Source organism: Carcharodon carcharias, chromosome 1 (genome assembly GCF_017639515.1).
Source record: "Carcharodon carcharias isolate sCarCar2 chromosome 1, sCarCar2.pri, whole genome shotgun sequence".
In the NCBI taxonomy this organism is placed as follows: domain Eukaryota; kingdom Metazoa; phylum Chordata; class Chondrichthyes; order Lamniformes; family Lamnidae; genus Carcharodon; species Carcharodon carcharias.
This window is the reverse complement of record NC_054467.1, coordinates 175,273,954-175,285,849: the sequence shown is the minus strand read 5'-3', so window position 1 is coordinate 175,285,849 and position 11,896 is coordinate 175,273,954. Positions and strand designations below refer to the sequence as shown.

At 46.5% G+C, this 11,896-nt stretch overlaps 1 non-coding gene across 1 annotated transcript; it reads left to right on the top strand.

Annotated features, from left to right (window-relative positions):
• Window positions 1-9,247: 9,247 nt before the first annotated feature.
• On the top strand, window positions 9,248-9,438 carry LOC121285712. The gene has a single exon (XR_005944757.1). It is a non-coding gene; the product is annotated as a U2 spliceosomal RNA (small nuclear RNA).
• The last annotated feature ends 2,458 nt before the right edge of the window (window positions 9,439-11,896 follow it).

Below are 11,896 nucleotides of genomic sequence, written 5' to 3'. Positions count from 1 at the left end.
ACCAACTATGCATAGGTTGCCCCAGGGACTTGTAACATATTGGCTACAGATTCCCTTGCTTGCCCTTTTAACCTGTTTAAAAGAAAAGGGCTCCTTGTTAATCTGCCAGATGGAAAATTTGACACAGTCGTGAGGAGCTGTGGCGGCCTGGCTGCCCAGCAAATCCTGTCACTGGGGAGGTTTCCCTGCTTCAAAGGCAACCAATTAATTTAAATAACTCCCCAATTCACAGTGGTTTCTCAGGGCTTCCTGCATTTTGTTAGCCGCTCCCACCGCCCCCCGACCCCGACCATGCCCCCCTCCCCAGGTTTATGGAGGCAGCTTCCCTGTCCCATTCTAGGGGGCTGTTGGAGCAAGGGGGGGCCATCCCCCAAAGGGTGGGAAGGGCCACCCCAGTGACCCCAATGGGCCATCCGGAGGTGTTTCACCTCTGATTGCAGGGGCCCGTCAGCTTGGCCCCCTTCATATTTTATTTGTACTTACCTCTCCAAGGGCACATTCATCTCAGCCCCCTGAGTGGGCCAGTAGCATCGAGAGCCCACCACCATCCCTAATTGGATGGCGGAGTCGGGTGACCAGTTAGGAACCCACTCCCAGGAACATTGTCAAACTGGTTCCACTGCCAACAAGTGCAGGTTCAGAACACACATTTGGTCACAATGTTGGGCCCCTGAAGCCTGTGCTAAAATTTAGCCCCAAAAGTGTAAAGAATAATGTAGATCTTGGAAATGGTATAAAGAAAAGCAAAAGAAGACAATAAGACAATAAAAGTTCCAAAAAGGGAATACAAAATGAAACACGCAAAGGATATCAAAATTAACAGAAAAAGTATTTACAACTGTGTTAAAAGAAAATGGGTAGCCAAGGGTAATGTGAGCCCTTTAAAAATGGATGCGGGCAAAATTGCAAATGAAAATAAGAATTTATTGAATAAGTACTTGGTGGTAATCTTCACAGTCGAGGGCCTGACATTCCATAGAGGCTGATATTAAAGCAAGGTCTGGAACCCCCACTCAAGTTAACTTAAGCAAGAAAACACTATTAGAGAAAGATAAAGGCAATAAAAACAGACAAAACCCCAGGTTCTGATGGTTTCCACCCCAGCATTTAAGAACACAAGAATGTAAGAAAAAGGAGCAGTAGGAGGCCATAGGACACATCAAATCTTCATTGCCATTCAAGCAGATCATTCTAAACTTCTACACCAACTGCACTTCCCCACCCTTTATGTCCATTTCCCTTAATTCAGTTAGTGCCCAAAAACATATTGATCTCTATCTTGAACATAGGGGCAGAGCATTTCAAAGACTTGCAACCTTCTGAGTCAAGACAATTTTTCTCATCTCAGTTCTAAATGGCCACTTTAACCTGAGATGATGATCCCTGGTTCTACACTCTCCAGTCAGGCGAAACAACCTCTCAGCATTTTACATGTTTCAATACGATCACCTCTCATTCTTGCAAAATCCAAAGAGTGTACACCCACTCTACTCATCTCTCCTCATAGGATAACTTTCATATCCCAAGAATCAATCTAACGTACCTTAGTGATACCCCCTCTAAGGCAAGTACATTCTTCCTTAGGTGACAAAAGATTTACACAGTATTCCTCCAGGTCTATCCAAAGTTCTATATAATTGCAGCAAAACTTCCTTATTTTTATACTCTAACCCCTTATAATTAAGACTAAAAGAGCCTTTGCCTTCCTTAATGCTTGCTTTACCTGCATGTTAATTTTATAGGCAGATTTTAATGCCTCACGGGTGGGCGCGCGCCCGACCCGAATGGATGTGAAATAGCACAAGATGATGCCGGGCGAACATCCTGACATCATCCCGCACACGAGCAACCTTCAGGTCAGTGGCTGCATATGGGTGTCGGTGTTGCACCCGCCAACAATTAAAAGGTCACTTAAGGCCATTAAAAAGGCAACTGCTTGTGATTTTACATTGCCCATGCGATTTCGCACTCATTGTGAGTAGTGAGGAGTTTAGGAGATGGTTTGCTGCTGTTTGCTTATTTGAACTTGACAGCTTCACCTCAGTTCTGAGCTTCATTCTCAGCATTTCTACGCTTCATTTCAGGGCACATTGGTGTCTCCAAGGCCCCTGGAGAATTTTGACCATGTAGACCCAACCAGGTATCAGACAGCCTTCCCTTACCCTGGTAATGGGGATTGTGTTCTCTGCTGGAGGCACCACCCCTAACAAGGAAGAGAGGGGCAGAAGGGAGAGGAAACCAGGTGTCCGAATGCAGCTTCCAGGGGACGGGCCTGTGGGAGGAGAGGCACAAGAGGAGCAGGTAGTGCAAGGCATAAGGGGCCACAGAAGATGGCACTATTCCGCTGCCAGGGTTTACAGGCGGTGATGCAGCTACCTCAATACATCTGAGGTGCAATGCTGAAGGAGGCGCTGCCTCTCAAGGGAAACCATTTCCTCCATTTGTCAGATGATTAGGACTGAGATCACCTCCAACTGTGTGGGTTGACACCCCATGCCAGTGGCACTGAAGATCACAGTGGCCCTCAACTTCTATGCCTCCAGCTCTTTCCAGAGGTCAGTGGGGGATCTTTGTGGAGTCTCCCAATCAGCTGTCCACAGTTGCATCAAGCTGGTGACAGAAGCTCTGTTCAGTCATGTACTGACCTTTATTCATTTCTGTATGGACAAGGCCAGGCAGTCTGAGTGAGCCAGAGGCTTTGCAGCAATTGCTGGCTTCCCCCACGTCCAGGGTGCAATCGACTACATACATGTGGCCATCAAGGCACCAGTGGATTAGCCGGGAGCCTTCATCAGCAGGAAGGGATTCCACTCGATGAACATCCAGATAGTTTGTGACCACAGGATGCAAATTCTGCAAGTCTGTGCAAGGTACTGTGGCAGCTCCCATGATGATTGTATCCTGAGACACTCACAGGTGCCAAGGCTATTCACTGCTCCAGCTCGACTGGATGGATGGCTGCTGGGTGTCTTGAGCTCACAGTGCCTCAGCATTGGAGACAGGCTGCTGACTGCTGTCTTGTTGGCCTTGATGACCTTGGTGGTTGTCCTTGGCCTGTGCTGGCCCCACCTGGGAGGGAGAGGCCAGTGCCAAGGCTGGCATCTCCCTGTCATCGCAGCCTCATCAGATGCCATGGTCACCGGCAGAGGGGTGGAGGAGCTGCTGCTGTCATACAGAGTACCCAGAGAGGAATCCACAGAGATGACAAGCAGGTCATGTGCCAATGTGAGGTCACTCTGGACCTCCCTGTTCACCATTGATGGACGGAACACTGGGTGCCTCATCGATCTCCCACACTGGCACTGACCACCTGAGTTCAGTGCCTATGTGAGGGCTTGTAGGTCTAAGCGCAACCTCAGGAACCCCTGGTTCTGTCCCTGGAGCTGCCTCTCCATGAGAGTCACCACTCCGTCAATGGAGGAAGCAGTGCGCTTGGCCATGAGAGTCAACACAGTGATCATGATCCGTATGGACCTCTCCAAGACAGAAACCATGGCACACATAACCTCATGGATCTCTGCCAGATCCTCTCGCAAAGCCCATCGGACATCCAGCATCTGCCACCTAATGGACGACTCCAGAGGCTCATCATCTGCCTTTGGCTCAGCATTGTCCTGGTCTCCAGCAGTCCTCCGACTGCCTGCACCCTGGGCACTCTCTGCCTCTGCTTGCTCCTCAAGCGAGTGTGAAGTGCCCTCACCGACATTCTAGCTGACCATCTAATGCCCACAGAAGTGCTGTTATCTCAGCTGGTGCCTGGTTCAGAGAGAGGGTGTGACATAGGTGCATCTAAAGCCCCATGGTCCTCTAGCGTTAGGGGCGACTCTTCAGGGTCCTGCCTTCCACAGCATGCTGGCGAATCTAAGGGAGAACAAAGACATTTCATTAGTTAAAGTCATCACAGTGTCACTGGAGATCTGTATCATGGTGCCATTGTCTTTCAATGATCAATGGGGACTCCAGGTTCAAGGCTCCCAGTAATGAGGAGACTATAGGAGAATGTTTGCACAATCCGACAGTCTCACCTCCATGTCCTGCACTCTTACCTGCGTCAGAGACCCCTGCCACTCCACAGCCAGCTGACCAAGGTGGGTGATGGCACTCCAGTTCCAATTTATTCATTTCATATCTCCTTAAAATTAGAAGGTTTGGGGGGGCCTCCGTCTGTCCTTGACCTCTTGATGTTGTTATGGTATCTCTTCTCCTGAAAGGACAGAAGAGCATTGATTAGTCCACTCTCTACCTGCAGCGCCATTGCAGCCTGGCCAATCTCACCTGAGGAACAACTTGTGGGGCGCAACCAAGTTGGTGGCCCTGAACCTGCAAGGCACTCACACCAAGCAGCCAGGGTTCACTCCCTTGGCCAGCTCTGGTGTCATTGATAGTTGGCATTCAGAGTCTCACACCCCTGAGCTCCACGGGGATACTATCAGGCCTTAACGCTTCGCCACACTGATCCATGCCAGCTCGGTACTCACCCTTGTTGAGCGCAGCAGGTCGTTGTACCTCCATGGGGAAATAAAATAAAGTGATATCTGGGGACTGGTTTTATATGAGGTATGCTTTCAGGTGCTTGTTTGTGCTGCATGGACATATTTTGCAGCATTTTGGTGTTTCGTTTATTCTGTGGAGGCCTGCAGCTCCCTGAGGCAGCTGTCTGCCTTCAGGGAGCTCACTGGAAGCGCTCACAAGCACCTGTGGTGACATCAGTGCCCGCCCTGATATATACTGTATATATTGTAGCTAATAGATACATACAGTTAACTTACTTCAGACTATGAAGAATTTATTAAGACCTACTGAATGGTATCCAACACCCTATAACATTCATTAAACCAAATCTGCCCTAATGTAAGAATCCACACCCTCACCCTGCCTCCTGTCCCTCACAAAGGTCAATGTGCTGAGCTAATCTCAGCACGTGTTTCATGCTAGCTGGGCGTTAATTGGCTAGTCAGCGTGAAACCGCAGTCGACTTCCTGTCCGATTCCAGGCCTACCGAACGTGCGCGTCCAACTAGTGAAAAATTCAGGCCTTAGTCTCAGTCTTCTGTCCTTTCACCGACCCTCATCCATTGCTCATATATTACCTCCAAACTCATGGGCCTGAAGGCAACTCTAGGAGAACATACAAATCATCTGAGTCTTTTTGACTCCAATAATTTACTAGTAATTTTTCTCTGTAGCCGTACTTATAGAACGTGATCACTACAGTTTAACAGTCACAGAAAAGTCTAAATGAGCAAATCATTAACCTTTAGGTTGAGCTGAAATGAGACAGGAAATCATTGTAAATTGGCGTGTGTTATTTCTGACAGCCTCAAAACGTTAAAACGAACACATTCCAACAATGGAGAAGTACTAGCCAGCCCAGATGGCTAAGCAGACTTATCAACCACAAAATAAATTCAATTATCTCTTTGATCATGAGCTACGTTTCCTCATTTATCATTTCTGGCAGCCATAATTATTCAACTTCTTCTGGGCTATTTAATAAGTTCAACACAAGAATTAAATTAAATTTTATTTTCAAAAATTAAGCATAAAGTAAAAAACTGTAATGATTGATACCTTCATGGATAAATACATCACTTGCCAAGGGTCGCATCAGAACACTAAGGTTACTGGTTTAACCACAGTGTTGACCTCAGCCAGTGCAGCATTAGGGACGTTACAATTGATCTTTGTGAGGGACAGGAGGCAGGGTGAGGGTGTGGATTCTTACATTAGGGCAGATTTGGTTTAATGAATGTTATAGGGTGTTGGATACCATTCAGTAGGTCTTAATAAATTCTTCATAGTCTGAAGTAGGTTAACTGTATGTAACTATTAGCTACAACATATACAGTATATATCCAATAAAGGGTTCAAGCTATGAGCTGTCTCCATGTTTGCTCATGCACACGGCTCAGTCCACACTAGACTGGTCCCTAGGTCCAGATCATGTATTCTCTTACACCATTGTGTAGGCGGTACTGTACTCATTAACCCTATATGTGTCAGACCCTTATACTGCATCTCCCCCAGTTTATTTCAAGTTATTCAAGTTTACCCCATGTATTTACATCATTACTAGCCCATTTGCCCATTCAAGCTCTGTGTTCATAGGTTCAGGCAGTCTGGAGTCCTTATAACCCTTCCATATCTTGTTTGCACTCCTATCAGAGAAGTGGTGGGCTCTGTCATTGCAGGTAAACTCTGTTGACTTGGAACTTGTTCTAGCATCTGGGTGTCTTTTTCTCCTCTTTTATCCATTCCTCGGTAATGAGCCACTCTTTGTCAATTCGGCAGTTGTGGTCATAGGTGGGTGCTGTCCCCTCCTGATTTTTACAGGATGGACAAGCATTGTGCTCGTCTCCATGTCATTTTTTTCCTTTTCTTCCTTTGTTTTGTGGGTCATTGCTATGTCCTCTGTGACAGAAGATGGCCATTCCTTTATGAGGATGTGTTTTTTTAGTAAGCTCACCTTTGTGTTTGGCAGTGTGCTGTCGGCAATGGATGGCTGCTATTTGGTTTCAGCATCGTCTGTGATACTGTTATGCTGGCTGGGAGTTGCAGTGTTTTCTCTGGTCGCAGTGTTGACCTCATCAACAGTTGTCTGAGCTGGAGGCTGAGGCTTTTCTGGTTGTTGCTCACTTGTCTATCATTTACTGGAGGCACCATGGTAACTATCTGAGTTGGCTGTTCTGACCAATAAGTGCTTTCCGGCACCTACAATGAAAATGGACAAACTTGCTCTGCGAAGGGAGAAGATAGTTCAGAGCTGAAGTCCCAGTCAGGATACTCTTTCTTGTTAGAGCTCTTGTGAACTTGCAGTTCTGTATAATTTATGACTGTCATTGTCTCGACACCTTCTGCCTTTTTGAGGAGATTCAAGACAACACAAGCATCTCTGCTCAAGAGCGAGAAAGACTGGTTACAGATGACATACATCAGTTCAAAGATTTGTTTATTGCCATAGCTTAGTAGTTCCAGAATCACGCCTATGACCAGAAGTCAGAGTCCTTCAGGCCTAAAGAGTGGTGTGTCTGTTGTTTGGAACCAGAGATCTCTCAGCCACAGTTCTTTGTCTGATTGGACCCTAACACTGGCTCCTGTGTCCAATTTAAAGTTTGTGAGATGGCTGTTAACTAAAATGTCTGCATTGCAATATGAAAATCTTGGATCTTTGACCTCACCCAAGAAGAATGGTTGTGTGTCCTCTTGGTGTGTAGTCTTGACCTCATGAATTATCTTTGGGTCTTCTGTGCGTTTAGATGTTTTGGCCTCACGTGGTTTGCCGAAGTGTCCAATTTTATTACATTGAAAGCATTGGGCTGAAATTGCAGGACATTGATCTTACCTGTGGGAGGCACTGTGCTCCACAGGGCTGGCATGGTCGCTCTACTGCTCAGTTAGGGTGTTGCTTCTCTTGGCCTGGAGTGTCCCTGTTTCTGTGCTGTTTAACTAACTGGACTGTGGGATTTCCTTTGTACCACAGTTTAGTTTCTTCTCTTGAAATAGACCTTTTGTGCACGTAGTTCAGACTGCCCAACAATCCGAATACCTTTATTGAGAGTTAGATTTTCCTACGCTTGCAGAAAGCCTAAGAGTGCACCATCCGCTACTCCTACAGCTATTCTATCCCTCATAAATTCAGAATCTAGGTCTCTGTATTCGCAGCCTTCAGCCATCCTGTATAGATCATTAATGAATGAGTTGGCAGGTTCTCCTGGCTGCTGGTCACGCTTGTTAAATTTAGCCGTTTCGAGAGTTTTGATACTTCTTAGCTTAATCTAAACATTGAATGATTTTAGTACTTCCTCAACTTCAGCTGATGATTCATTGATTCCTTGTCACGTAACCATGTATCTAGTGAATCTTTTCCCCCAAAGTCGCAGTTATGTGATTGATCTGGGCTTTGAATAAGTCCAAATTGATCCCAAAGAGTGGATTTCTGATCCATGGTTAAAAAATTTTAAAGTGTAGGTTCAACTGTAAGAAGTTGCTGAAATTCAAGATGGTGCCAAATGTTTGTTTGAAGACTAAGGCCAGGACTTTTCCTATGGCAGGCGGGCTGGGCAGGAGCAGGTGGGGGCGGGCGTGGAGCCAATCGCCACCCATGATCGGCTTCATGCCGCCATTTTATGTGGGCGGGCCAATTAAGGGCCAGCAGTGCTCAGCACTACCTGTGTGGGTAGGGGGAGAAGGGAGAGTCAGGGCCAGCGCTTTTTCACGCATGTGCGCAAAAGAATGCAGCAATCTCCCTGAGGCACGGAGCTGCCACAGGGAGATTGAATGGGTATTAAAATAATAAAAGAATTGATTTTAAAATTTATTTCAACATGTCCCCTCATGTGACCGTGTCACATAAGTGGGGACGTGTTTTACATTTATGAATAATAATTTATTTATTTAATAAAAGCTTCAGGAAACCTCATCCTGCTCGTGGCTCGAGGCTGCTTGGGCTTTCCGACTGCCTGAGAACCTTAAGGTTGGACGGGCAGTGTTCTCAAGTGGTTCAATTGATTAATTAACGGCCTAAAGGCCATTTACATTTCGGCGGGTGCACAGCCGACTCTGGCACGTGTCCGGCGAATGAAATACCATGATGGTGCGCAATGCCGTTGGGACGCACGCCCGACATCATCACGTGTCATTTTACACGTTGGCATGTCAGGCCTGCCCCTGCATGCCAACTGGAAGATTCTGCCCTAAGGGTTTACCCATGCCTGCCAGCTTTGGTTGGCTCTTGCTGCAATGGCGCTGGCACTTAGCCTTGAAAAAACTTTAAACAATGGTTGCTTAGATCGGCTAGATGTAGACCTCTCTATTTCACACTACGCTTTAATGTCACTAAGACATCAAATCCTAGCCTTTGCTGGTGTTTAAGCTGATTCTTTGGTTGCGACTCTCACAAGTTATTTTGTTCTTCTCAGAGCAAGCTCAGATGCCACGTGTTCAGGCGGCGACTTTCTGACCACTGAACTATTTAACAGTATTTCAGAACATGTATCCCAGAATTTAAATGTTTTAGCCCAGCCCTGCTAGGACTGCTGACTCGGCACTCTTGGAATTGAAGCTAGACTTTCAAGAGATCATATGGAGTCTTCTGCCGCAGTGATCAATTTTAAATTCCTGCCTTCAGCTTCTAAGCTTTTCTTTGGAGCTTTTCCCTGGTGATTTACCCCAGCCCTTCTGCTTCTTGAGCAGCAAATTAGGTGTTGGATACTGTTCAATAGGTCTTAATTAAGTCTTCATAGTCCTAAATAGATTAACGATATGTATTTATTAGCTACAAGCATTATATGTTCTTATCAGTTTAATATCTGATACGTCCCTTATCTGGGGACCATATATTAAATTGATTTTTGGAGCAGGGAAATGGAATAGGGGCTTGGTCTGTCCACACCACGCATCGACCCGGTATTGCAGTATCTCTGGGAACAAAAAAAGGAAGGGGAGGTGGTGGCATAGTGGTATTATCACTGGACTAGTGCTCCAGAGACCAAGGTAGTGTTCTGGGAACCCAGGTTCAAATTTGAATCCAATCAAAATCTGGAATTAAAAGCCTGATGATGATTACATTGCTGATTGTCATAAAAACCCATCTGGTTCACTAGTGTCCTTTAGGGAAGGAAATATTCTATCCTTACCTAGTTTGGCCTATGTCTGACTCCAGCCCCCCAAAAAAGTGCCCTCTGAACAGGGGGAATAAATGCTGGCCAAGCCAAATAAAAAAAATACACAGTAAAGGGTTCAAGTTGGTTGTGCACTAGACTGATGACTCGGTGCAGGTCATGTGTCCTCTTACATCACTGTGTGGGCGGTACTGTATTTCAGTCCCCTGTTAAACCTAATTCTGCCAGACTTGCTGCTGATACCTTCATGAATAAATACATCATTTGCTATGGTTGGCATCAGAACACCAGAGGTGAGGTTAGAGTGACTCTCCTTAATATCAACCAAGTGTGGCATCAAGGAACCCTAGTAAAATTGGAGTCAGTGGGAATCAGGGGGCAATCTCCATTAGTTGCAGTCATACCTAGCACAAACGAAGATGGATGTTGTTGCTGGAGGCCAATCATCTCAACTCCATGATATTGCTTCAGGAGCTCCTCAGGCTAGTGTCCTAGAAAAACTTTATACAGCAGCTTCATCAATGACCTTTGCTCCATCCTAAGGTCTGAGGTGGGATATTCACTGATGATTGCACAATGTTCAGGTCCATTTGCAACTCCTTGGGTACAAAGAAGGTCTGTGCCCACATGTAGCATGACCTGGCCAATATTCAGGCTTGGACTGATAAGTAGCAAGCCACATTTGTGCCACACAAGTGCCAGGCAATGACCATCTCCAACAAGAATCTAATTATCTCCCCTTGAGGTTCATTACCATTGCTGAATCCCCCACCCTCAACATGTTTGGGGTTACCATTGAGAAGAAACTTAACTGGATCAGTCATGTCAATACTGTGATGTCAGGAAAGTGCCAAATCAAAAGTTTCGAAAAACATTGCATAGGTAACAAGGCAGCCTGCCCCCAGGAAACAAAGGTGGTCACCCATAGCAGGGATGGAATCCAGATGTTGTGCTACTTGAGTGAAATTCCTGCGCTAGATGCAAATTTTTAGTAGCTAAATGGAAGCAACACTCCATTATTCATTACACTAAAAATCTGCCCTATAGTAAAAAACACCCCGCTGCACTGAGTGAGGTCAGCATAGGGGCTAAAGCCCAGTTATGTGACTGATCTGGGCTTTGGATAAGTCCAAATTGATCCGGAAGAATGAATAAGTCCAAACTGATCTGGAGTTCAACTCTTTTGTTTAGACCAAAGATACAATGAGATCAGCAGCTGAGTGGTTCTGGTAGAACTCACATTGAGCAGTGATAAGCAGGTTATTACTGAAAAGTGCCATTTGATCGCAATGTTGATTACTCCTCCCGTACGGTGAATTGCCCCAGATTTTGCACTAAGTGTGGTAGCGGGCAGGAAAAAAGACATCTTACCCACTGGCTGCAATGGCTATTTTTTTTCCTCAATCCCACCTCATTAATCATGCATTCCCAGGCCTCCCATTTGCTGCCACATGGTCACATCGCTGCATCCTCATGCCGAGCACCATATTTAAAGTGCAGTTGCGCACACATCTCTCAGTGCTTCCAGCCCAAGACTGCTGCACAGAAAGGCAAGAAGCTGCAGCACCCCCAATTCAGAGGTATATCCCTGGAATACTTTCTGGAGGCCATTGGAGTCTGCCATGATGTCCTCTACCCAAGTTCTTGCCTCAAGAGGCCCATCAGTGTCACCACTCCAGCTTGGGAAGTGGTGGCGATGGTGGTCAGTTCCAACACTGCACAAAAGAGGTTCACCATCCAGTGCAGAAAGAGGATGAATGTTCTCATCCATGCCACCAGGGTAAGGCAACCATCTCATCACTCTAAACTCACGCACTCAAGCCAATCACATATTCATTGGCATCTCACTCACTGCCAGCTCAAGGGACATTACCACCCATTTTCACACATACCCTCACATGTCCACCTGGCCTCATCTCCTATGGAGGCTGCATCCTCAGCCCTGACCATCTTGAGGCCACTTGCACAGATCAACATGTGTCCCCACACACACCCTGGGATACCCCCCCTTCCCCAGTAATGCCCTAGCCTTGCAACCCTTTCCCTTGCCTGAGGCTACTTCTCCCGCTTCCCAAAGGAAGCCATTGCCCTGCAGCCATTGAAACCACACCCCCGCCCCCCCCCACCCCACCTTATGACTGGTCATGTAAGTACAGACCTGTCTATGAGCCCCCTAAAAGGGATACGGTGCTGCCTGCGTAGCCTGGCATTGATGACCGTGAGTGCTGTCCGAAGCAAGATAGGCAAACAAACCTCACAGTCCTGAGTGAAGTGCAG